Here is a 23,849-nt window from a genome sequence, read left to right as displayed (position 1 = left end):
GTAATCCCATCCAGAACCCTGGACATTGGAGCAGGAGCAGAGAACACATCCTCTGACAGCCAATCAACTTCCTCGTCACGTCAGATGTCAGATCAAGGCCGATATCGAGATCTCCTTAGACTTCTAAATATTCCATCAAAGACTAATTTGTCTTGTTTTAGGGCAACTCTGTCTCGCCGGCTTTATGTCATTCCCGGAATGAATAATTTAAATGTTTGCAGTGACTCTTTCGTAATGGATTCAAGGGCCCGATTCGCCCTACTTGAGCAGTGTGGAGGGGGGAGAAGCTGGGAAAAATCTCTGGAGAGAGGGGACGTTTTTTGGGGGGGAGAATTCATTCCCAGCTCCCTGGAGGGATGGATACAGACACACAGCTCCTTCATTAAGCAGAGTCTCTCAGCCCAGACCATTCATCAAAGAGTACAGAAAACAGGCCCACAGCCATGGTCTGTTGTACTTCATATTTCAAAGACAAACTTAAGAGGTTTTCCTATATTTCCTTTGTTTTGAGATTTTCTTTTCTTCGTGTTCTAAGATGACCCCGTCTTTCTAAGCTGGGTCATGGTGTGCTGTGTCAAAAGAAACTCCTGAATCTGTCGTCAAAGCCACATAAAATGTTATGTGGTCAGAAGGACATCATCACAATGTACGAAGGGATTTACATTGTTTGTCTTTTAGCAGGGACTGTGCAGTGTATCTTTTAACTTAGGCACCCCAGAGATTTAACATGAATATTGTCTTAAACATAAACATTGTTTTTCTCCTGGATTTGTGCGGCAGTATGAAAGCGCTATGTTGAGAAAAGGTTTGTTTGTTCTTTTCAATTAAAAATTTCTCAAAGCATTTTTGCTTAAGTTTTTTTAAATGTTGTATTTGTGCATAAGACTTTTGCACAGTCCTGTATGTCTTTTAGAAGGGCCTGTGTATAACATCCAGTTTAACGTTAAATTAAATCATCACATAGTGTCTGTGCGAAGGTATTTCTACGAGGTGCTACTGGGTAGACTCGCGGTTTCAGGACAACTCAAAAGGAAGTCCTCTGTCACTACAAGAGACAGTCCGCAGATGTCCGGATGAGCAAGGATGAAGGTGGTCACTGTTTGACGGACCATCTCTCGCCCCCGTCCCCCCCTCGCTCCTTCTCCACGGTGAAGAACAGTGGAGTAAAGCAGAGAGGCGGCCACACAGCGACATGTTTTATCGGCGTAGTGCTGACTCAGCCCGGCTCTCCCTCTGAGGGGCTGATGAGGAGGAATGGCCTTGTGGAGGTGCCGGGCCGCGTGCATCCATAGCTGTCATCATCGTCTGAATCCACCACTGCTGACTCTGCAGTCCTGGACCCCTGCGTGGATGGGAAACGACCTGTCGGGATCCACCTGACACCCTCTCAGTCTTCACTCCCTCCCCCCCCCCCCGATCCCTTCATCCTCCATCCCGCCCCTCTCAGGATGAGCTGCTCTCCGCGGCTCGACAAGCCCTTCGTCTTGCGGCGACTGACAAGGGGCTCTGTCTCCGCTCCGTGTCTCCGCTCCGTGTCTCCGTCCCTCACGGGCACGCCGGGGCCGGACAGGCTCCTCGGGGCGTCGTCCGCCATCCCGACGGAGGACCGGGGGGGCGTTCGACACCCACGTCACACCGACACCACGTCTTTACATTTAGACATTACATTTAGTCATTTAGCAGACGCTCTTATCCAGAGCGACTTAAAGTAAGTACAGGGACATTCCCCCCGAGGTAAGTAGGGTGAAGTGCCTTGCCCAAGGACACAACGTCATTTTTCACAGCCAGGAATCGAACCAGCAACCTTCGGATTACTAGCCCAATTCCCTAACCGCTCAGCCACCTGACTCCCTCATCATCGTCTTCCTCTCGCCCCTTCGGAAACTCTTTCTCGGGTACCTCGTCGTGTTTCGCTCGGACCTGTTGTCTCTGAACGCGTGGCGCTTTCAGGAAGGCAGCGGGTGCGTTTCCGTGGACGGTTGGGCCTCCATCTGCCGTGCTCTGTGAGGTGGGCTGCTCCTCGGGGCTGCTGGAGACGGGGCTGGAAGGGAGGAAGACAGGTTGTTGGTTAGCTGCCCGTGAAACGCTGAGATGAGGAACGCAGAGAGGGATCTTCCTGGAGAGCGCGAGCGTGTTTGTGTGTTTCGCACGTGCGTGTGCGTGTTTGTGCGTGCGTCTGTATGTGCATGTGTGTGCATGTGTGTGTGTGTGTGTGTATTTGCGTGTGTGTGTCTGTGTGTTTGTATGTGTCCATGGCTGTGTGTGTGCATGTGCATCTGTGTGTATGTGGGTGTGTGTGTGTGCATGTGCATCTGTGTGTATGTGGGTGTGTGTGTGTTTGTGGGTCAGTACTGAAGACCACACTCATGGGAAGAATACCATTTCTGAAAACAAACCTCGATGAGTGGTTTTGGGAGTACACTGGATCAAACGTCTAATTAGACGTGTTAAACAAGCAATGAGACACTGTCTAACCAAAGCTGCAGAGGACAACATAAAAAAAAGATATTTCGTAAAGCCTCCTAAATTTAATCCAAAGTATCAAGCCATCCACAGTCCAGCAAACAAACAGGCGTTAAATAAACAGGAAATACAATTCTATGATTTGTAAATTCTTTGATTGCAGTTTGTGGGCCAAATCCATATTTATGGGCAGTCGTCAGCAATTCTTACCCTCAGCATATTGTGGAGAGCTGTAAATCGAAGCCTGTCATGGTGTAGTCCTTTGACAGAATGCTAAGTAAGTGGAAGGATCTAAATTTCATTGAACTGCGTCTGGTTGACTGGAGATTTGCATACTCTATTGAATATGAATGATACGTCCGCTGACTGCAGAGAAGGGTGCCACACATGAAATCTGACAGTTCAGTGAAATGGAAAGTGCATTGGAAGAGAGAATTGGATACTTCAATGGTAAAGCTTGAATGTAACACATAACTATATGAATACTACTGCATTTTATTTTTGTATCCAATAACTGTGGAGTATAATTTTAGACATAGAGAAAAACAATTATTTGAGAGGTGAACTTAGCCATTAACTGTGGATGCTCAGGGCCCCTTCTCGTTATGGAATATTTAACTTCAACAAACAAGATCCAAATCCAAATATATTTCCCAGCACAGTAAATATCGTGTTAGTTGGGGTTGTGAAATAAAGAACACAGAGTTCATAGTTTGACCAGAAACGCAAGACTAGCGATGAATACGAATGTGGTCGGAGTAAGAAAATATTCACAATTAGACATAGGGCCTAATTTACTCATTATACAGTTCGAATATCTCCGTGGTATCTCTGTGGTTCTCTGACTTGATTAAAATCAAGTCAGAGAACCACAGCACAGGTGTGTAGTGTTTCTGCTCCTGTGAATATATTGATTTGTCTCTGCAGAGTAGCCTACTGTATCACCTGGTGTTTTGTTTCAATCTCACCGATACAGGCTGTGCAAATATTAGAAGTCTGTCTCTCCGGAGCAGACAAACTCGCAGGGTTTCATGAACAGTACGCTCACGGGGAGAGATTGATTATGAGAGATATCATCAACAAGCCATGAAGGCGAGACGTGGAAAAAGAAGAAAATTATTTTTTCAGAGACAACGGTAAAATAATAATGAGCTCAAACAGATTCAAGCCTACTGTTTGTGTGAGTGGAGAGTTTAATATCAATTACAAGAGCCTGGAACTAAATTTATCTTTAATCTCTTTCAAGCTCTTCAGAAACCCTCAGATAGATCTGTGCAGCCAGAATGATGTGTGGAAATTATGGTTTATCAAAAAAATCTACCTAAGGGAGTCTAAGAGAACTAGCAGTGCTGATATGAAATCAGCATAATATCATGTTGTACACTGTGTCTCATAATAAACCTAACAAGGCCATCCATAACATGGCGTACATGCATTGATACCAAGACTAAAAGTACACAGTTAGCTTCAGGGCCAAAACACAGGCTTCTAAAGTCAGCTATTTACAACAGTTCTGTCCTCTCATTTTCCACAAAATTGCCATCAGTTCACATTCCTCAGGAGACGATTCCCATGTTTCACGATGTGGCGATGATGTAATATCCAGGCAGCAACAACAGCAGCAGCAGCAGCAGCAGCAGAAATGGTGGATAGGGTTCCTCCGGGGGGAGAGATAAAGGCCTTTGTCATTGTTTATGTTCCACATTCCCTCGCTCTGGTCCACCCTGGTGCATTCACCAGGAGATCATCAAGAAACAATGAAACCAGGCTCCCGACACCAGACGTGCTTATTGGCCGGGCCGCAGATCTCAGCTCTGGGAACATCGCCTCAGATGTATGAGAGAACATAAAAACGGCGAAGCTCCCGGTGAAAGAGCGGGCCAGGAGAGCCCGTCTCTGTCCGTGAGGGATCTGATGTGCTGCTTGTAGCTGTTGTTTGCTCCCAGCTGCAGGGTAATTAATGGAGGCGCTCAGGCGCGGGCAGATGAAGGCCGGCCGGAGGAATAAAGGTGAGGGATCGTCTCTGGGAGGCTGAGAGATCGAACAGGCTTACACGGCCGTCACACCGCACATATTGATATATTTCACTTGAGCACGGCTGACGTGAGATGTTTCACTGAGAGCATCACCCCAAGACTGTAGTCACCAACACACTATACTGAACACTGTAGTCACCAACACACTGTACTGAACACTGTCACCAACACACTGTACTGAACACTGTAGTCATCAACACACTGTACTGAACACTGTAGTCACCAACACACTGTACTGAACACTGTAGTCATTAACACATTGTACTGAACACTATAGTCACCAACACACTGTACTGAACACTGTAGTCACCAACACACTGTACTGAACACTGTAGTCATCAACACATTGTACTGAACACTGTAGTCACCAACACACTGTACTGAACACTGTAGTCACCAACACATTGTACTGAACACTGTCATCAACACACTGTACTGAACACTGTAGTCACCAACACACTGTACTGAACACTGTCACCAACACACTGTACTGAACACTGTAGTCACCAACACACTGTACTGAACACTGTCACCAACACACTGTACTGAACACTGTAGTCATCAACACACTGTACTGAACACTGTCACCAACACACTGTACTGAACACTGTAGTCACCAACACACTGTACTGAACACTGTAGTCATCAACACACTGTACTGAACACTGTCACCAACACACTGTACTGAACACTGTCACCAACACACCGTACTGAACGCTAACTGACTACGTAGTTTAATGGAACCAAGACATTCATATTACCTCTGACCTGTGATGTACCGTAGATGACCTCTGACCTATGATGCCATTGAAGACATGTACCGTAGATGACCTGTGATCTATGATGCCATTGAAGACATGTACCCTAGATGACCTAAAGACGACGCCGGACATCGAAGAGGGGATGGCTTTGTCATCTTTCGATTGAAGCGAGAAAAAATGTTGGTGTTGGTGGATGTAGGCCCACAAAGTGCCCCCTAGTGGCCGACTGCTGACCCTGCAGGGAGCTAAGGGAGGGTAAGAACACACTTCACTGTCCCTGTTCCTGAGAAACCTTCTGGATACTTACTAATGAGCCAATTAGCTTCACGCAGATACTATTACACCTCTGCCATGTTCTCAAGGTCCAGTTTCAGCTTGCAGGACAAACACGTTCAACTAAGCCGTCCGCTTTCATTATCAAAGAAATAACTCAATCATCTCATTTATGTTTAGCATGTTTTTGTAGAATCGAGTAGAACAGTGGGACACCTCAATATTGCGACAACAGCATGACTGTCTCTCACATCAAAAGAGAACAAACTGATGTGATTGTTCAAGGCGTCTTATCCCCGGAGATGGGGACGAAATTCAAACACTGGCGTGCACAAAATCATTAATCAATGAAAGCTCCCAATTATGCAGGAGACAACCCGTTCATTCATAACTTTCTGGTCAATCTCAGCAACGTGGCTGTCAGTGGAGGGAGAGGATAAGAAAGAGAGAGTGAAAGAGGGAGAGAGAGAAGGGGAGAGAGGGATATAGAAAGAGTAACATAGAGAAAGAGAACGAGAGAAAGTGCTGGTGTGTTTGTGCAGGCGCGTGTGTGGTTGAGGGGAGAGGGGGGGGGGGTACAGAGCCAGTTGGAGAGAGACAGAAGTGGGGAAGTAGTCGATAGGTGGGGAAATTCATAACAAATTATTTACATAATATATCTTCCCCCTAGGTGTTATGTGGGTGTGTGTGAACGTTGTGTGGAAACACGTAACTCTGAACGGCGCAGTGACAGAGAGAGTTGTGGTGGTGGGAGGATGCTGTAGAGCAGGAGACCGGAGAAGAGCAGATGGTCTGGAATTCTCAGGGTTTATTTCTGGAGAGTTCAGCCTTTACGCCTCATAGACTGACTTAATTATGAGACAGAGGGGAGAATGAACCCCTGGAAAAGGAGATTTAAAGGAGAAAAAAGAACGCCTTCATTAGGCCCACGAGGAGGCCTGCAGATCCGACAGAATATCCGTGAACTCTCTGACAACTCTCTACAGGATTGTGAAATTTACCTCTGAGCAGTATGGTGCTTTCGTTTGTTTGGCTCCTCACTGGCTGTTGCTAATGAAGAAGGCACACTGAGGAGGGAACAGTCACAATCCTGTAAGTATAAACCAAAACAAACACTGGTGTCACCAATTATCCTACCTGACTTGTGATAGTATGGCCCTGGTTCCAGTGTAGCTGTGATGGCCGTAAAATGTAGCCGAACATTTCACAACTCTGTTGTGGATGTTGGAAGACATTTAAGTTTAGGGTGGCAGGATGGTCAGGATAGATTTTTCTATTTCTGGTTTTGGTTTCTGTGGCTACGCTAATGATGTTTGCCTTCTGTTTGCCAGCTTTAAATTGACTTCCCATGCATCCACTCGAACTAACACATTTACAGTAAGAAGAGAGTTAGAGGCAGGATTGGTAATGTTGGTGAGATGCATTTTTTGTCATATTTGCTGAAATAAACTTAATGTCCTGATAGCAACCAATAAACCAAAACGTACCTACCCTGCCTTTAAGATTACATAAATCTTAACATGTTTATTAAACCTACATAAAAAAACATAATTTGTACAAGATTGTTTGTTACATTGCATTTTACATTGTTCCAACCATAAAATGAATAGGAATTAATCTCACCCACAATCTCAGACAGTGACCTGCAGTAAATGTCAGTTTCTCTATTAACGCTCTCCAAATGGCAAGATCAAGTAGGACACAGTATTGCAATTAAACACTGATTCTTATATTGTTTAGTTCTTAGAAATAGTTAAACTTTTGTACTTTTACTTAATTTAAGATTCGTATATGTTTAGTGTTTGCACCTCCCTGCCATAGTAAATTCTGTGTTTGTATAACATACATGGCGAATAAACCGAATTCTGATTCTGATCTAATATAAAACAGAAACTGCACAAACTTTACCATCAAAATAAAACTTAAAAGAGGCACACACAGCTCGCAGAACCTGAGCTTGTGCAGAAGGAGCGTGGCAGCATGTACAGTTTCACCAACACATCATTAGCCTCCGCCAGACTTGTTGCACAACCTGACGACAACACACCTGAACACTCATCCTAATTCAGTAGCCCGAGCCAAACCCAAGGTCTTCGGCGGAAGCAGAATGAGGGAGCAGTTTCTTTTTAAAGCCTGTTGCCTCGGCATTGGCCCCCAGAGGAATTTGATCCGGAGCCGTACTCCACAGGATGATTGGAGGGGTACTGGGCCATGAAGCAGAAGGTGACCATGAAGGTGAAGTGTGCCTGGCTCAGAGTAAACAGGGCCTGGTTAAGGAGGATAGCTGCAGCTCAGTGGTAGAGTGTGTTACTCCAGGCCAAGAGGTTGAAGATTCAAGTCCCCTTCGCCGTACGTCCCATTGACTAAATGAAGGCTTGACAAGGACCGCAGGTGCTTGTTGAGGATGTTTTCGCTTGTAGTTAAACTGGGGTTTTTTGTTAGCTGATGAGATATGTTCAGAGATAAGTCCCTGTTGTTGGCTGTGTGTTTAGCTCACTGGAAGACTGCTGCAAATTGTGAGACCTCGGGTTCAAACTCTCTGGATGTCAGAAAAATAGGGAGAGAGAGACAGAGAGACAGACATACAGACAGAGAGAGACATACAGACAGAAAGAGACAGAGAGAGAGAGAGAGAGAGAGAGAGAGAGAGAGAGAGAGAGAGAGAGAGAGAGAAAGGGGGGGAGGTTATAAGTGCAAACTTATATAACTGATTCTAACTCTACATGGGGCTCTTTTCTTGGCTAATGACTTAAGGACAAACCATGCTGGCGTTTAGAGATTGCATTACTTTTACAATGGTCTATTACCCTCAAACTGATTAAGACAAAACCAGACTGGCATAGTCATTACAAAGGGAAATATGTCATTTAGCAAAATTAGACAGCCGCTGTAAATACCACACTTTAAAATGCCACGGCAGGCTCATCACCAGTCTGACAATCACCCATGCAAATAAACGCTGTGTCGTAATTCAACACCTATCTATCTACACACCCAAAGAAAATAACGATCACGCCATCTCATTGCCATTCGTTGCGCATTACAATTAGAAAGCTAATAAAACAATTTGCACCAAAGTGACTGCTTATACTGTACAGAAACACATGACACATGATGATATAGGACCGACAGATCTGCATCTTGTAAACTGCATACAGGTACATTTGAAGCACGGTAAAGGCACGGTCACACCCAGGACGATAACGAGGACTATAACTATAACGATAACTATATTTGCGTCCACACCGACCTCGATTAGCTTATCACAATGTGGTCTTCAATTTACAATGGGCAACCGCTTTAAATTCGGATGGATTGTGATTGGTTGTCAGTGTTGTATAGTTCATGAGCTGGGAAATATTTTTTTTTTGAAAGTGATTCCAACGATATGCCTATCCTGCCAACAGGCATTTGGAACATTAAGACCTAACATACACATTTATGGCCTGGGTTCAGGGGTCACGATGACCATAGCAACGGATCCTTCCACGTTGATGAAACGCTCATTCTTCCTGAATGACGTGATTGTCTGATGGCTATTCCCACCTGACTAAAACCGCGGAAATTGGCTGTTTGCCATTTGTGTTTTTCCCTTTCTACTGTAAATTCTGTCCTGTGACCTTCATGCCTCGGAGAGAGACTTTGCTACAGGCACCGTGTCTGAACCGGTCATTTTTCTTTCTGTTTAGAGACAATCCAGTCAGCTGACTGTCTAATACGGAACCTTAACTAATAGTGGCACTGTTCTAGTGAAGACTGACAACATTTTTCACCACACTTTCAAGGTGAACCTTCCGTTTCAATAAAGCATAAACCAGAGCCATATAATATGACTAGATAATCGGAAGAGCTTCTAATAAAAAGAGGCTTTCCTTCCTACAAAACATGCTTTTAAATCCAGCCACCTAATGGATGTGTTATTGCTTTTACTACTAACTCACATTGTTGCCACTCAGGCATACAATGGCGTCGTAAGTGAACTTCATATGCACAGGGTTAATGAAGTTAACTCCGTCAACTGACATCGCACAATACTCATGTCAATGGCATCAATGCTAATGGATTAAATGGAAAAGGTTTGTTTTCATCTGCAACGGGAGGAACGTGAATTACTGTAAACTGTCAGTTCAGACAAGACTGCATGTATCGTGCCTGATCATGCTAATTTAGAAGTGGCACGGACATGCGCTAGAGCTAACTATATTCAAGTTTGTCGTGTCATCATGATCATTCACTGCCAGATCTCAGACTCGTAAGAATTCCCACAGCGCCCCGGTAGCTCACTGAAGATGGATCTTCATAAAAACTACCTTCATGTAGGCCTACTTTTACTTGATAAATAGCCTATACGTCCAGAACCAAAATCTAGTTTGAACAGCCCCCTAGGCTGAGTGATCGTTTTTGTAGAAATCGTATTGAGGCAACTGTGGTTTCAACTGGATAAACAACAGTGAATATTACCAAGGAACTCAACATTCCCAGAGCGAGACCTTGAGATCGGCCCATGCTCAGAGAGATGCTTTGTAGAAACACCGCTGGTTGCACAATAGTGGTCCTCCAGGAAACAGGCGAGCGAGGGCACTCGACGTTGCCATAGCGACCAACCCTTCTCCCTCAAATGTCCTTTGGTATGAATTTGTTATATTTGTTAACAAAAAAATTAGATGAATTAGCAGCAGAGTGACGGCAGACAGGCATAATCGCTTTATGCAAACTGTCGTTACAAAGCACAAAGAAAGCTGTCGTTTTTCTGTTGGTTCTTTTTCAGATAGGCTGTGCTTCCTTGACAACAAGGTAATTCTTTTTGAAAAGATGTAGAAATGTACAATTTTCACCTGATGGAGCAGAATAAACACTGTTCTCCTCAACTGTAGAGGTCACAGTCTGAGGGAAACTCACTTAAAAAACAGGGTGGAAACCAGACACTACAACTCAGAAATACAAGTTCTTGAAAATATTTTACTTAGGCAGACATCATTCTTCAGAGAGGTCATAACAACAGTCGGTTTTTCTGACAGCTCAAAGATGGATGCTGATGATGGTTGTTTATCTTTACTCAGCTGAGAAAGAGATTTGAGAGAGAGAGAGAGAGAGAGAGAGAGAGAGACAGAGAGAGAGAGAGAGAGAGAGAGAGAGAGAGAGAGAGAGAGAGAGAGAGAGAGAGAGAGAGAGAGAGAGAGAAAGAGAGAGAGGGACATGGAGAGACGTAAGAGAGTAGGAAAACGAGAAAGAGAGAGACAGAGAGATAAACAGAAAGAGTCAGACACACCACATACAGATAGAGAGAGAGACAGCGGCTCTTAAGAGGCTGGACTGCAGTGGTCAGGTGGAAAGGTTACTCATGCTCCCAGATAAATAAAACAACACCTGGCTCTGAGAGCCTTTGCAGGCCCGACGCCAGGTCCTACTGAGAGACACGGCCCCCAGGTGCCGAACCCAGCAGCAGCTTGGAGGAGCCTGGGAGTGGAGGCAGAGAACTCTCTACCCCAAGGCTGGACGCTCAACCGCCTTTTAAGACTTTTAAAAAGTTTCCTAAAACGGCTAAAATCGATGTGGTTCCTGTCTCTGAAGGTGTGTGCTTAGAGATAACCACGCACCAATGAGAGCTTTTGAAAAGGACTGCAAAGTCAGTAACACAAATAAAAACATTTTGTTAGACCGTTATCTTTTTCTTCTGTTTGTATTAACTGTTCTTGTTCGTTAGATTTAAGCACTGTAGTTACAGTGCTCCAGTTTAGCTTCATGACGCTGTGTGGTGTAGATTTATGTGTTTGTTTTTTGGGGGTGGAAGAATGGACCAAGACAAAGTGATTCGCCCCAGGAATCTGGCTAGTCTAAATCCAGCTCTGACCATATTATACCTATTAAATGAATCAGGATGTCTCTGTTTTCAAATGCAACAAATAAATCCTGACAATTTATGTACGCTGCAGGAAAACACCACAAAATGGACCGCATTCTAGTAGTATTCCACCACGGCATAGAACATGTTTTTGTCTGTTGGTTGTATTTGCAGTGCGCTGTTGGCTTTTGGCAATGGGGTAGTCTGGGGGTTAAAATATTGTGTTTGAGAAGCAGCGGACATGTCTGGCTTCATGTCATCTCACGTAGACGGCTGTTGATGTTGGGATGCTTTCGGACACAGAGAGTGTGGGAGGTACAGATGGTGACAGACTCATCACAGGACTGACACACACACATGCACACACATACACACCCACCCACACACGTACACACACACACGTACACACAGGCATTCGCACACAAATCGCGCAGAAACGCACACAGATACACATCCACACACACTCACGCAAACCAATTAGGTATGACACGGTAAAGAGCCTTCATGCTTGTCACCCTCTGTCTCCACACAGTGGAGTATGGACTGTAAACAGACAGCCAGCAGGGAACTGCACTCCACAATTATACACGGTAACAGTTGGACTGACTCCCATTGAAGCATATCAACAAAATACTGTTTTCTCTGCCCCTGTCCCCTGTTAAACTCACTTCATTTGTGTGTTCAGATGTTCAAACAATCACTGAATATCCCCAGTTACATCAAAACAGTGAAAGCAAATGGGTTTGTTCACAAAGCTCTGAAAAAAAACATTATTGGTTGGTGGGTCACGCAGGGTCACTCGCTAAATGGACATTGGTCCCTGTGACAGAATGGATGGTGGTTGCCATGTGTACTGTGACAATATCGATGACACCCACAGCAACGACAGCTCTTTACTGAAAAATGTCACATTGCACAGAATGTTGGGCATCCGAACATTTACATTTAGTCATTTAGCAGACACTCTTATCCAGAGCAACTTACAGTAAGTACAGGGACATTCCCCCCGAAGCAAGTAGGGTGAAGTGCCTTGCCCAAGGACACAACGTCATGTGGCACGGCTGGGAATCGAACTGCCATCTGACTACTGAACATGTGCATGTCAATTCAATAAAAGGCTATTTGTTTTTGCTAGAATGTACACAGGTGCTAACAATTGGGAAACAGCTGAACAAAACCACAGATGTTGTACAGTATGTGTGAGTGTATGTCTTAGCATGTGTGTGTGTGTATTTGTGCGTGTGTGTCTAAGTGTGTGTGCAGATGTGATTGGGATTAAATCACAGGCACTTTGTATGTAAATACGTTTCGTCTTTCTCATCTGGTGATTCAGAATTTTTTATTGAAGAGCCATATACATTATGGTGATTAATTTTATTCCAAGGAGGTCATTAATTGGATCCACATCACCACCTTTGTCATTTGCATGAATTCATTCTCCCGTCTTTCGCTGGAAAGTGAAAAACTCCCTTCATTCGTAATCAATCAATCATGATAAAGTGTCTCATCAAAGAATCTGTGGAGAATGGGTCAGGAAGGCAGTTGGACTTGGTCAGGGCAGAATCTTCTGCTCCTCATGTGCATGTTAAGGGTGTGGTGTTTGTAGAGCGAAGTTGAGGAGTGATGTGGAGGAAATGGCATCACATTGATCACAGTAACGTGCTAGAGTAACATACGACAGTGATATACTAGCATGCCTCAGCCACTGCATGTCCTGAGGTAACTGACCCCATTTTTGGAGAGAAGCCACCTCCCTGAAACGAGTCTCTGCAGGTTGGGATGTCTGCAGTAAACAAAGCATGTACTCTTCCTGAAGTCTGACGCGACGCAAATATTTTCTCTATATTCGACCGTTCAACGGTGGCTATTTTTATGAAAATACACGTGCTCGCAAGCAAATGCTCAAAAGGTCTGGGCAAGTTTGTGTTGTGTCGAACAGTAGATAGAGCTCTATTTCTTTAGTGGAAACATAAGAAGGTCTAAGAGGGCATCTGACGTATGATATTTTAACCGTGCAGAGTTGAACAGCACTGTCTATGGCATCATGTCAGTGATGTCAGTTGGCTGAGCGGTTAGGGAATCGGGCTAGTAATCCGAAGGTTGCCAGTTCGATTCCCGGTCATGCCAACTGACGTTGTGTCCTTGGGCAAGGCACTTCACCCTACTTGCCTCGGGGGAATGTCCCTGTACTTACTGTAAGTCGCTCTGGATAAGAGCGTCTGCTAAATGACTACATGTATGTGAACCTGATCCGAGGGTTGTAGTGCCTTCTGTGGAGAAATGACCAACTGCCTGCCATCCATTCATCTGAGCAGCCAAAGGCAATATTATTCTTAACTAATATTAAACTCTCACTAAACAAGTGTACTTTCTCTTACACTAACCGATAAACATGGAGTCATCTTGGCGTGCCAATGTTGTTGTTTTCTCAGACAAGTATAAACCCTTGCAATGAGTGATTCTTATTTTTTTTTTCACTACCTTGCACATTAAATACTAAGTCTTATCTTAGAGAGATGACAGAGGTTGACATGGTTACGCCCTATGGTTCATTAATACGCATTACTTTTTAATTCCGCATCATGAATAACATATTGGAATTGTGACAATATGCAACTTGGCCGTATCCCTTGGGCATTCAGATTGATGGTAAGAGCCAGGCCTGGCTCCTGCTGACAACATGAGCTATAAATTAATGCTTCGACACTAACGCAGAAAATTTATGACGGGGGAAATAAAGGAGCAAGGAAAACAGTCTTCCTGCAACCACTATGTACTGATAATTAAAGATACGCTTAAGACTGATAAGTCAGTAATAAAACCAAAAAAGTTGTGAGTTGACGGTGTGGGTGATATGCTCACACATGGTGAGAAGGCAGGGAGCCCAAGATGAGTCAATCACCGACTTGAGCGCAGAGCTGTGGGTAAAATGGTCCAGGAGTTCATACTGAAAACCCCAGGGAGAAGGAATTCGTTCTGTGCCAGACAGTTCGGGGTTTTCCTTTCACATTGCTCCAGGTGAGGCTCGAACTCACAACCTCGGGATCGCTCTGCAGATTACTGTCTTATAAGTACCGCACGCTAACCGATTGCGCCACTGGAGCAGATGAAGGACCAACCGCCGCTGTCAAATCTGTATGACGAGTATGATTGAAGCGTGTTCAGAACATTGAGAAAATAGAAAACCGATGAAAGAGGTAGAAGACTTGAAGACCTAGAAATGTGATGTTTCAGTTCCCAATTTCTCATCTGAAGAGGAAATACCGGTGCATTGATGAGCAATATTCGGTCATTGAAACCCATAATCCAAGAACTCAGTTCCATATGATGTACAATGTAAAGACCAACCAAATATCTATGCTCCAGGTGAGGCTCGAACTCACAACCTCGGCATTGCTCTGCAGAATACTGTCTTATAAGTACCGCGCGCTAACCGATTGCGCCACTGGAGCAGATGGAAGACCAGCAGCCGCTGTCAAATCTGTATGACGAGTATGATTGACGCGTGTTCAGAACATTGAGAAAATAGAAAACCGATGAAAGAGGTAGAAGACTTGAAGATCTAGAAATGTGATGTTTCAGTTCCCAATTTCACATTTGAAGAGAAAATACCGGTGCGTTGAGTAATATTCGGTTATTGAAACCCATAATCCAAGAACTCAGTTCCATATGATGTACAATGTAAAGACCAACCAAATATCTATGCTCCAGGTGAGGCTCAAACTCACAACCTCGGCATTGCTCTGCAGAATACTGTCTTATAAGTACCGCGCGCTAACCGATTGCGCCACTGGAGCAGATGGAAGACCAGCAGCCGCTGTCAAATCTGTATGACGAGTATGATTGACGCGTGTTCAGAACATTGAGAAAATAGAAAACCGATGAAAGATGTAGAAGACTTGAAGACCTAGAAATGTGATGTTTCAGTTCCCAATTTCACATTTGAAGAGGGAATACCGGTGCGTTGAGTAATATTCGGTTATTGAAACCCATAATCCAAGAACTTAGTTCCATATGATGTACAATGTAAAGACCAACCAAATATCTATGCTCCAGGTGAGGCTCGAACTCACAACCTCGGCATCGCTCTGCAGAATACTGTCTTATAAGTACCGCGCGCTAACCGATTGCGCCACTGGAGCAGTTGAATAGACGGTATTCCTTATCAGATCAGACCTTCAGTACAGTATTCACGTGACGCAGTTCGGAAATCCACTTAGAAAATAGAAAACTATTGAAAAGAGATAGACAATCGGTGAGATATAAATGTGTTCCAACTCATTGGGCTATTTTATTAGTATTGTTCTGAAATTGAAAACCCTTGTTTCAAGAACTCTGTTGATATCGATGTACAGATCAAAGATTGATTAAACATCAGTTGCTCCAGGTGAGGCTCGAACTCACAACCTCGGCATTGCTCTGCAGAATACTGTCTTATAAGTACCGCGCGCTAACCGATTGCGCCACTGGAGCAGATGAAGGACCAGCAGCCGCTGTCAAATCTGTATGACGAGTATGATTGACTCGTGTTCAGAACATTGAGAAAATAGAAAACCGATGAAAGAGGTAGAAGACTTGAAGACCTAGAAATGTGATGTTTCAGTTCCCAATTTCACATTTGAAGAGGAAATACCGGTGCGTTGATGAGTGATATTCGGTTATTGAATCCCAATAATCCAAGAACTCAGTTCCATATGATGTACAATGTAAAGACCAACCAAATATCTATGCTCCAGGTGAGGCTCGAACTCACAACCTCGGCATTGCTCTGCAGAATACTGTCTTATAAGTACCGCGCGCTAACCGATTGCGCCACTGGAGCAGTTGAACAGATGGTATTCCTTATCAGATCAGACCTTCAGTACAGTATTCACGTGACGCAGTTCGGAAATCCACTTAGAAAATAGAAAACTATTGAAAATGGATAGACAATCGGTGAGATATAAATGTGTTCCAACTCATTGGGCTATTTTATTAGTATTGTTCTGAAATTGAAAACCCTTGTTTCAAGAACTCTGTTGATATCGATGTACAGATCAAAGATTGATTAAACATCAGTTGCTCCAGGTGAGGCTCGAACTCACAACCTCGGGATCGCTCTGCAGATTACTGTCTTATAAGTACCGCGCGCTAACCGATTGCGCCACTGGAGCAGATGAAGGACCAGCAGCCGCTGTCAAATCTGTATGACGAGTATGATTGAAGCGTGTTCAGAACATTGAGAAAATAGAAAACCCATGAAAGAAGTAGAAGACTTGAAGACCTAGAAATGTGATGTTTCAGTTCCCAATTTCACATTTGAAGAGGAAATACCGGTGCGTTGATGAGTAATATTCGGTTATTGAATCCCATAATCCAAGAACTCAGTTCCATATGATGTACAATGTAAAGACCAACCAAATATATATGCTCCAGGTGAGGCTCGAACTCACAACCTCAGCATTGCTCTGCAGAATACTGTCTTATAAGTACCGCGCGCTAACCGATTGCGCCACTGGAGCAGATGAAGGACCAACAGCCGCTGTCAAATCTGTATGACGAGTATGATTGAAGCGTGTTCAGAACATTGAGAAAATAGAAAACCGATGAAAGAGGTAGAAGACTTGAAGATCTAGAAATGTGATGTTTCAGTTCCCAATTTCACATTTGAAGAGGAAATACCGGTGCGTTGATATTCGGTTATTGAAACCCATAATCCAAGAACTCAGTTGCATATGATGTACAATGTAAAGACCAACCAAATATCTATGCTCCAGGTGAGGCTCAAACTCACAACCTCGGCATTGCTCTGCAGAATACTGTCTTATAAGTACCGCGCGCTAACCGATTGCGCCACTGGAGCAGATGGAAGACCAGCAGCCGCTGTCAAATCTGTATGACGAGTATGATTGACGCGTGTTCAGAACATTGAGAAAATAGAAAACCGATGAAAGATGTAGAAGACTTGAAGACCTAGAAATGTGATGTTTCAGTTCCCAATTTCACATTTGAAGAGGAAATACCGGTGCGTTGAGTAATATTCGGTTATTGAAACCCATAATCCAAGAACTTAGTTCCATATGATGTACAATGTAAAGACCAACCAAATATCTATGCTCCAGGTGAGGCTCGAACTCACAACCTCGGCATCGCTCTGCAGAATACTGTCTTATAAGTACCGCGCGCTAACCGATTGCGCCACTGGAGCAGTTGAATAGACGGTATTCCTCATCAGATCAGACCTTCAGTACAGTATTCACGTGACGCAGTTCGGAAATCCACTTAGAAAATAGAAAACTATTGAAAAGAGATAGACAATCGGTGAGATATAAATGTGTTCCAACTCATTGGGCTATTTTATTAGTATTGTTCTGAAATTGAAAACCCTTGTTTCAAGAACTCTGTTGATATCGATGTACAGATCAAAGATTGATTAAACATCAGTTGCTCCAGGTGAGGCTCGAACTCACAACCTCGGCATTGCTCTGCAGAATACTGTCTTATAAGTACCGCGCGCTAACCGATTGCGCCACTGGAGCAGATGAAGGACCAGCAGCCGCTGTCAAATCTGTATGACGAGTATGATTGACTCGTGTTCAGAACATTGAGAAAATAGAAAACCGATGAAAGAGGTAGAAGACTTGAAGACCTAGAAATGTGATGTTTCAGTTCCCAATTTCACATTTGAAGAGGAAATACCGGTGCGTTGATGAGTGATATTCGGTTATTGAATCCCAATAATCCAAGAACTCAGTTCCATATGATGTACAATGTAAAGACCAACCAAATATCTATGCTCCAGGTGAGGCTCGAACTCACAACCTCGGCATTGCTCTGCAGAATACTGTCTTATAAGTACCGCGCGCTAACCGATTGCGCCACTGGAGCAGTTGAACAGATGGTATTCCTTATCAGATCAGACCTTCAGTACAGTATTCACGTGACGCAGTTCGGAAATCCACTTAGAAAATAGAAAACTATTGAAAATGGATAGACAATCGGTGAGATATAAATGTGTTCCAACTCATTGGGCTATTTTATTAGTATTGTTCTGAAATTGAAAACCCTTGTTTCAAGAACTCTGTTGATATCGATGTACAGATCAAAGATTGATTAAACATCAGTTGCTCCAGGTGAGGCTCGAACTCACAACCTCGGGATCGCTCTGCAGATTACTGTCTTATAAGTACCGCGCGCTAACCGATTGCGCCACTGGAGCAGATGAAGGACCAGCAGCCGCTGTCAAATCTGTATGACGAGTATGATTGACGCGTGTTCAGAACATTGAGAAAATAGAAAACCCATGAAAGAGGTAGAAGACTTGAAGACCTAGAAATGTGATGTTTCAGTTCCCAATTTCACATTTGAAGAGGAAATACCGGTGCGTTGATGAGTAATATTCGGTTATTGAATCCCATAATCCAAGAACTCAGTTCCATATGATGTACAATGTAAAGACCAACCAAATATATATGCTCCAGGTGAGGCTCGAACTCACAACCTCGGCATTGCTCTGCAGAATACTGTCTTATAAGTACCGCGCGCTAACCGATTGCGCCACTGGAGCAGTTGAACAGATGGTATTCCTTATCAGATCAGACCTTCAGTACAGTATTCACGTGACGCAGTTCGGAAATCCACTTAGAAAATAGAAAACTATTGAAAATGGATAGACAATCGGTGAGATATAAATGTGTTCCAACTCATTGGGCTATTTTATTAGTATTGTTCTGAAATTGAAAACCCTTGTTTCAAGAACTCTGTTGATATCGATGTACAGATCAAAGATTGATTAAACATCAGTTGCTCCAGGTGAGGCTCGAACTCACAACCTCGGGATCGCTCTGCAGATTACTGTCTTATAAGTACCGCGCGCTAACCGATTGCGCCACTGGAGCAGATGAAGGACCAGCAGCCGCTGTCAAATCTGTATGACGAGTATGATTGACGCGTGTTCAGAACATTGAGAAAATAGAAAACCCATGAAAGAGGTAGAAGACTTGAAGACCTAGAAATGTGATGTTTCAGTTCCCAATTTCACATTTGAAGAGGAAATACCGGTGCGTTGATGAGTAATATTCGGTTATTGAATCCCATAATCCAAGAACTCAGTTCCATATGATGTACAATGTAAAGACCAACCAAATATATATGCTCCAGGTGAGGCTCGAACTCACAACCTCAGCATTGCTCTGCAGAATACTGTCTTATAAGTACCGCGCGCTAACCGATTGCGCCACTGGAGCAGATGAAGGACCAACAGCCGCTGTCAAATCTGTATGACGAGTATGATTGAAGCGTGTTCAGAACATTGAGAAAATAGAAAACCGATGAAAGAGGTAGAAGACTTGAAGATCTAGAAATGTGATGTTTCAGTTCCCAATTTCACATTTGAAGAGGAAATACCGGTGCGTTGATATTCGGTTATTGAAACCCATAATCCAAGAACTCAGTTCCATATGATGTACAATGTAAAGACCAACCAAATATCTATGCTCCAGGTGAGGCTCGAACTCACAACCTCGGCATCGCTCTGCAGATTACTGTTTTATAAGTACCGCGGGCTAACCGATTGCGCCACTGGAGCAGATGAAGGACCAGCAGCCGCTGTCAAATCTGTATGACGAGTATGATTGACGCGTGTTCAGAACATTGAGAAAATAGAAAACCCATGAAAGAGGTAGAAGACTTAAAGACCTAGAAATGTGATGTTTCAGTTCCCAATTTCACATTTGAAGACGAAATACCGGTGCGTTGAGTAATATTTGGTTATTGAAACCCATAATCCAAGAACTCAGTTCCATATGATATACAATGTAAAGACCAACCAAATATCTATGCTCCAGGTGAGGCTCGAACTCACAACCTCGGCATCGCTCTGCAGAATACTGTCTTATAAGTACCGCGCGCTAACCGATTGCGCCACTGGAGCAGATGAAGGACCAGCAGCCGCTGTCAAATCTGTATGACGAGTATGATTGACGCGTGTTCAGAACATTGAAAAAATAGAAAACCGATGAAAGAGGTAGAAGACTTGAAGACCTAGAAATGTGATGTTTCAGTTCCCAATTTCACATTTGAAGACGAAATACCGGTGCGTTGAGTAATATTTGGTTATTGAAACCCATAATCCAAGAACTCAGTTCCATATGATATACAATGTAAAGACCAACCAAATATCTATGCTCCAGGTGAGGCTCGAACTCACAACCTCGGCATAGCTCTGCAGAATACTGTCTTATAAGTACCGCGCGCTAACCGATTGCGCCACTGTAGCAGATGAAGGACCAGCAGCCGCTGTCAAATCTGTATGACGAGTATGATTGACGCGTGTTCAGAATATTGAGAAAATAGAAAACCGATGAAAGAGGTAGAAGACTTGAAGACCTAGAAATGTGATGTTTTAGTTCCCAATTTCACATTTGAAGACGAAATACCGGTGCATTGATGAGTAATATTCGGTTATTGAATCCCATAATCCAAGAACTCAGTTCCATATGATGTACAATGTAAAGACCAACCAAATATCTATGCTCCAGGTGAGGCTCGAACTCACAACCTCGGCATCGCTCTGCAGAATACTGTCTTATAAGTACCGCGCGCTAACCGATTGCGCCACTGGAGCAGATGAAGGACCAGCAGCCGCTGTCAAATCTGTATGACAAGTATGATTGACGCGTGTTCAGAACATTGAGAAAATAGAAAACCGATGAAAGAGGTAGAAGACTTGAAGACCTAGAAATGTGATGTTTCAGTTCCCAATTTCACATTTGAAGACGAAATACCTGTGCGTTGAGTAATATTTGGTTATTGAAACCCATAATCCAAGAACTCAGTTCCATATGATATACAATGTAAAGACCAACCAAATATCTATGCTCCAGGCGAGGCTCGAACTCACAACCTCGGCATCGCTCTGCAGAATACTGTCTTATAAGTACCGCACGCTAACCGATTGCGCCACTGTAGCAGATGAATGGCCGATACTCTTTATCAGATCAGACCTTCAGTACAGTATTCACGTTATGCAATTTTGGGCGTGCAGGGGTTTGTTGAAGGATTTGGGTTGGTCTGACAGATCAAGATGGGAATTTGAAGCTCTTGTTGTGGATCTGAGGTTGAATGAGAGAGAATGAGACCGGGACAGCACGGTGAGGGTTGATGTGACGTGTGTGCTGCAGGTAGGTAGTCCAGGAGGGGTCTTCAGCACCTCCAGAAGCACCAGAGGAACAGAGCTGGATTCAGCCCAGTTGGCAGAGCTCCCCCTCATCTCTGCATAGCTGATATAGGGCCGGGCTATCTGCTGTGACAACACCTTATTAAATTCTAGTGCATTTGTCCTTTTCCTTCTCCTTCCCTCCCTCCCTCTCTCTCTACCTCTCTTCCCCCCTCCCTCCCTCTCTCATCTTTTCCTCCCTCCCTCCTCCCCTCCCAGTATCTGGGGAGAGAGTCGTTCCATGGAGCAGGACATAAATCCACACTGCAGCCCCAGGCAAGGTCTTTATAAGAAGCTCATTCCTCATCACTTTACATAAACTCAGCATCCCACAGTGTACCATTCCTATATAATTACTCTGAGCTTTAGTGAATATGGGTTTGGGAAAACAATCATTGTGCGACAGTTTATTGTTTGTCTTAAAAGTTACTTTAAATGTGTTGTGGTTAGCATGTCCTGGGCATTTGAAAAGCAGAACATGGTTTTTCGCCGTCTGAAAAGACACTGAGCTGATGTTGTTGCATAGAAAATGAAGCACAATGCAGTGTGTTGAAAAAACATTGAATATGCAAACCGCATGCATAATATATGAAAGTTGCACTTTGTGCAAATGTAGTGTCTCCTTCATTAATTATTTGCTAATTCGTACCCATGGCTAGTTACCCTACATCTCACTCTAGAACCATGTCACTCTTAGTGATTGTAATGAGGGATTTAATGATTCATATTCTTAGACCCAAGACCAGGCATGACAACAATGTTTATTTGGAAAAATATGCAAAAGGGCATAATCCGCTCACAACAGGTTCTGATGACTCAGCATCTCTGACCCGAATTGACTCATTACTGTAATTACACAGCCAATAAAACATTAATTTGATCTATTAATCCATTCTGTCCATTAATCCTCAGTTACATTATACACAGTGAAGGTCAGGCCGTAAGTCATTTGGGATCAAACACATTCCAAGGCAAATAAAGCAACTGCCACTTAATACAGTTTAGTATTATGTTTGTCTGGGTTTCTGTCAGTTGTTGTGTATCTCTCTGTGTGTGTGTTTCCTTGCAGGGTCCAGGTAGCTTTGCCAGTGATTAATGTTCCATGTCTTCTCTCTGTGAGGGGGAGATAATACAGGAGGCTATGGCCTTTGTGTTCCCTTTCTGTGTTAATGCCTGCGCCTATCAGGAGATTTAGGCAGCCCACACTTCCCACAGTCTTACCTGGGATTTAGTGACTCCAATCAATGGAAGATCATCAAATCTTTAGCAGGAGAGAAAGCCTGAAGGAACTCGGAATAAAAAAAAAAAGAAAAGGACCACCTTGGTTATATTATTCTCACAATATTTTGACCCCGTTGAACGCGAGCGGTCAGTTTGTGATGATTCTTGAATCCAACGCTGTTGTTGGAAGGAGGAGGTTTTGGGGCAGAGTCGGCCGGTACGGACTCACAGGTGGAGACAGAAAGCCAGCAAGTTGCCTGTCTAATCCTGCTCTCAGTGCCCCTGATTCTCTGGCTCCTCGGTGGCTCCAGCAGGTGTGTCTGGGCAGACAACCTCTCCAGCGGTGGCCAGGTGTAGAATATGGATCGGTGGAGGAACTTTCCAGCACTCCATATTCATGGCTTTATCATTACATCCCGTGTTCAGAGACACCAGCTAATCGACCCGTCTGACACAGATCACCCCTCGAGCCTCTCTTCCCGACTGCTGGCGAGGACACAGCTGTTGTTTAGGGGTGGCACACACTCACCTAGGTCTGACGTGATTCTTTCTTCGCAAGTTTTTTTGGGTTTGATTTTGGGTGGGTTAGGGATTACTCTCTGTACAAACAACACATCAAAGATCGTAAACATCACATCAAAGATGACGACTAAGATGCTACTGATCCTGTTTGGTCCCAGATGCTTGTTGAGAGCTGATGTGAGCTAAGGTTTTATGTCCGGGGGTTTGGCAAGGTGACCGTGACGTTTCCCCTGAGGTTGGACTCCCACAGAGAGAGGTCTCAGTGTCACACTTTAATCAGTAGCCTTTTCTTGAGAGACAGAAGTGGTTTTTCTTTCTGATTCTCAAAGACAGCCTGTCATGTAGATCGTCCATTATGTTGTCAGGGTAATTTTTTTTTGTCACACTTACGAATTCCCCATCTGTTCAAGCGGCCTTTTGTTCAAAGGTTTAAGAGAATATTCAATAGGTTCTGAAGAAACGGAAGCCAAAAAAATGACATATAAATGTATCTTGGTACAAGGTCTACCCACTACATACTGTGCAGCCAGAGAAAC

The 23,849-nt window shown here is 43.8% G+C and overlaps 21 non-coding genes across 21 annotated transcripts; all 21 read right to left on the bottom strand.

Moving 5' to 3' along the window:
• Positions 1-14,385: 14,385 nt before the first annotated feature.
• trnai-uau (transfer RNA isoleucine (anticodon UAU)) lies at positions 14,386-14,479 on the bottom strand. The gene is made up of 2 exons: positions 14,442-14,479; positions 14,386-14,421 (listed from the first exon to the last, which is right to left on the bottom strand). It is a non-coding gene; the product is annotated as a tRNA-Ile (tRNA).
• Positions 14,480-14,733: 254 nt separating this feature from the next.
• Positions 14,734-14,827, bottom strand: trnai-uau (transfer RNA isoleucine (anticodon UAU)). The gene is made up of 2 exons: positions 14,790-14,827; positions 14,734-14,769 (listed from the first exon to the last, which is right to left on the bottom strand). It is a non-coding gene; the product is annotated as a tRNA-Ile (tRNA).
• A 251-nt stretch (positions 14,828-15,078) lies between these two features.
• On the bottom strand, positions 15,079-15,172 carry trnai-uau (transfer RNA isoleucine (anticodon UAU)). The gene is made up of 2 exons: positions 15,135-15,172; positions 15,079-15,114 (listed from the first exon to the last, which is right to left on the bottom strand). It is a non-coding gene; the product is annotated as a tRNA-Ile (tRNA).
• Positions 15,173-15,423: 251 nt separating this feature from the next.
• trnai-uau (transfer RNA isoleucine (anticodon UAU)) lies at positions 15,424-15,517 on the bottom strand. The gene is made up of 2 exons: positions 15,480-15,517; positions 15,424-15,459 (listed from the first exon to the last, which is right to left on the bottom strand). It is a non-coding gene; the product is annotated as a tRNA-Ile (tRNA).
• Positions 15,518-15,754: 237 nt separating this feature from the next.
• trnai-uau (transfer RNA isoleucine (anticodon UAU)) lies at positions 15,755-15,848 on the bottom strand. Its single transcript has 2 exons — positions 15,811-15,848; positions 15,755-15,790 (listed from the first exon to the last, which is right to left on the bottom strand). It is a non-coding gene; the product is annotated as a tRNA-Ile (tRNA).
• Positions 15,849-16,103: 255 nt separating this feature from the next.
• On the bottom strand, positions 16,104-16,197 carry trnai-uau (transfer RNA isoleucine (anticodon UAU)). The gene is made up of 2 exons: positions 16,160-16,197; positions 16,104-16,139 (listed from the first exon to the last, which is right to left on the bottom strand). It is a non-coding gene; the product is annotated as a tRNA-Ile (tRNA).
• Positions 16,198-16,434: 237 nt separating this feature from the next.
• trnai-uau (transfer RNA isoleucine (anticodon UAU)) lies at positions 16,435-16,528 on the bottom strand. Its single transcript has 2 exons — positions 16,491-16,528; positions 16,435-16,470 (listed from the first exon to the last, which is right to left on the bottom strand). It is a non-coding gene; the product is annotated as a tRNA-Ile (tRNA).
• Positions 16,529-16,782: 254 nt separating this feature from the next.
• trnai-uau (transfer RNA isoleucine (anticodon UAU)) lies at positions 16,783-16,876 on the bottom strand. Its single transcript has 2 exons — positions 16,839-16,876; positions 16,783-16,818 (listed from the first exon to the last, which is right to left on the bottom strand). It is a non-coding gene; the product is annotated as a tRNA-Ile (tRNA).
• A 247-nt stretch (positions 16,877-17,123) lies between these two features.
• trnai-uau (transfer RNA isoleucine (anticodon UAU)) lies at positions 17,124-17,217 on the bottom strand. Its single transcript has 2 exons — positions 17,180-17,217; positions 17,124-17,159 (listed from the first exon to the last, which is right to left on the bottom strand). It is a non-coding gene; the product is annotated as a tRNA-Ile (tRNA).
• Positions 17,218-17,468: 251 nt separating this feature from the next.
• trnai-uau (transfer RNA isoleucine (anticodon UAU)) lies at positions 17,469-17,562 on the bottom strand. The gene is made up of 2 exons: positions 17,525-17,562; positions 17,469-17,504 (listed from the first exon to the last, which is right to left on the bottom strand). It is a non-coding gene; the product is annotated as a tRNA-Ile (tRNA).
• A 237-nt stretch (positions 17,563-17,799) lies between these two features.
• Positions 17,800-17,893, bottom strand: trnai-uau (transfer RNA isoleucine (anticodon UAU)). Its single transcript has 2 exons — positions 17,856-17,893; positions 17,800-17,835 (listed from the first exon to the last, which is right to left on the bottom strand). It is a non-coding gene; the product is annotated as a tRNA-Ile (tRNA).
• A 255-nt stretch (positions 17,894-18,148) lies between these two features.
• trnai-uau (transfer RNA isoleucine (anticodon UAU)) lies at positions 18,149-18,242 on the bottom strand. The gene is made up of 2 exons: positions 18,205-18,242; positions 18,149-18,184 (listed from the first exon to the last, which is right to left on the bottom strand). It is a non-coding gene; the product is annotated as a tRNA-Ile (tRNA).
• A 237-nt stretch (positions 18,243-18,479) lies between these two features.
• trnai-uau (transfer RNA isoleucine (anticodon UAU)) lies at positions 18,480-18,573 on the bottom strand. The gene is made up of 2 exons: positions 18,536-18,573; positions 18,480-18,515 (listed from the first exon to the last, which is right to left on the bottom strand). It is a non-coding gene; the product is annotated as a tRNA-Ile (tRNA).
• Positions 18,574-18,827: 254 nt separating this feature from the next.
• Positions 18,828-18,921, bottom strand: trnai-uau (transfer RNA isoleucine (anticodon UAU)). Its single transcript has 2 exons — positions 18,884-18,921; positions 18,828-18,863 (listed from the first exon to the last, which is right to left on the bottom strand). It is a non-coding gene; the product is annotated as a tRNA-Ile (tRNA).
• Positions 18,922-19,158: 237 nt separating this feature from the next.
• On the bottom strand, positions 19,159-19,252 carry trnai-uau (transfer RNA isoleucine (anticodon UAU)). The gene is made up of 2 exons: positions 19,215-19,252; positions 19,159-19,194 (listed from the first exon to the last, which is right to left on the bottom strand). It is a non-coding gene; the product is annotated as a tRNA-Ile (tRNA).
• A 254-nt stretch (positions 19,253-19,506) lies between these two features.
• Positions 19,507-19,600, bottom strand: trnai-uau (transfer RNA isoleucine (anticodon UAU)). Its single transcript has 2 exons — positions 19,563-19,600; positions 19,507-19,542 (listed from the first exon to the last, which is right to left on the bottom strand). It is a non-coding gene; the product is annotated as a tRNA-Ile (tRNA).
• Positions 19,601-19,847: 247 nt separating this feature from the next.
• trnai-uau (transfer RNA isoleucine (anticodon UAU)) lies at positions 19,848-19,941 on the bottom strand. The gene is made up of 2 exons: positions 19,904-19,941; positions 19,848-19,883 (listed from the first exon to the last, which is right to left on the bottom strand). It is a non-coding gene; the product is annotated as a tRNA-Ile (tRNA).
• A 251-nt stretch (positions 19,942-20,192) lies between these two features.
• On the bottom strand, positions 20,193-20,286 carry trnai-uau (transfer RNA isoleucine (anticodon UAU)). Its single transcript has 2 exons — positions 20,249-20,286; positions 20,193-20,228 (listed from the first exon to the last, which is right to left on the bottom strand). It is a non-coding gene; the product is annotated as a tRNA-Ile (tRNA).
• A 251-nt stretch (positions 20,287-20,537) lies between these two features.
• On the bottom strand, positions 20,538-20,631 carry trnai-uau (transfer RNA isoleucine (anticodon UAU)). The gene is made up of 2 exons: positions 20,594-20,631; positions 20,538-20,573 (listed from the first exon to the last, which is right to left on the bottom strand). It is a non-coding gene; the product is annotated as a tRNA-Ile (tRNA).
• Positions 20,632-20,885: 254 nt separating this feature from the next.
• trnai-uau (transfer RNA isoleucine (anticodon UAU)) lies at positions 20,886-20,979 on the bottom strand. The gene is made up of 2 exons: positions 20,942-20,979; positions 20,886-20,921 (listed from the first exon to the last, which is right to left on the bottom strand). It is a non-coding gene; the product is annotated as a tRNA-Ile (tRNA).
• Positions 20,980-21,230: 251 nt separating this feature from the next.
• On the bottom strand, positions 21,231-21,324 carry trnai-uau (transfer RNA isoleucine (anticodon UAU)). Its single transcript has 2 exons — positions 21,287-21,324; positions 21,231-21,266 (listed from the first exon to the last, which is right to left on the bottom strand). It is a non-coding gene; the product is annotated as a tRNA-Ile (tRNA).
• Positions 21,325-23,849: the final 2,525 nt, after the last annotated feature.

This window comes from Osmerus mordax, chromosome 20 (genome assembly GCF_038355195.1).
Source record: "Osmerus mordax isolate fOsmMor3 chromosome 20, fOsmMor3.pri, whole genome shotgun sequence".
NCBI lineage: Eukaryota > Metazoa > Chordata > Actinopteri > Osmeriformes > Osmeridae > Osmerus > Osmerus mordax.
This window is presented reverse-complemented; position numbering and strand designations above follow the sequence as displayed.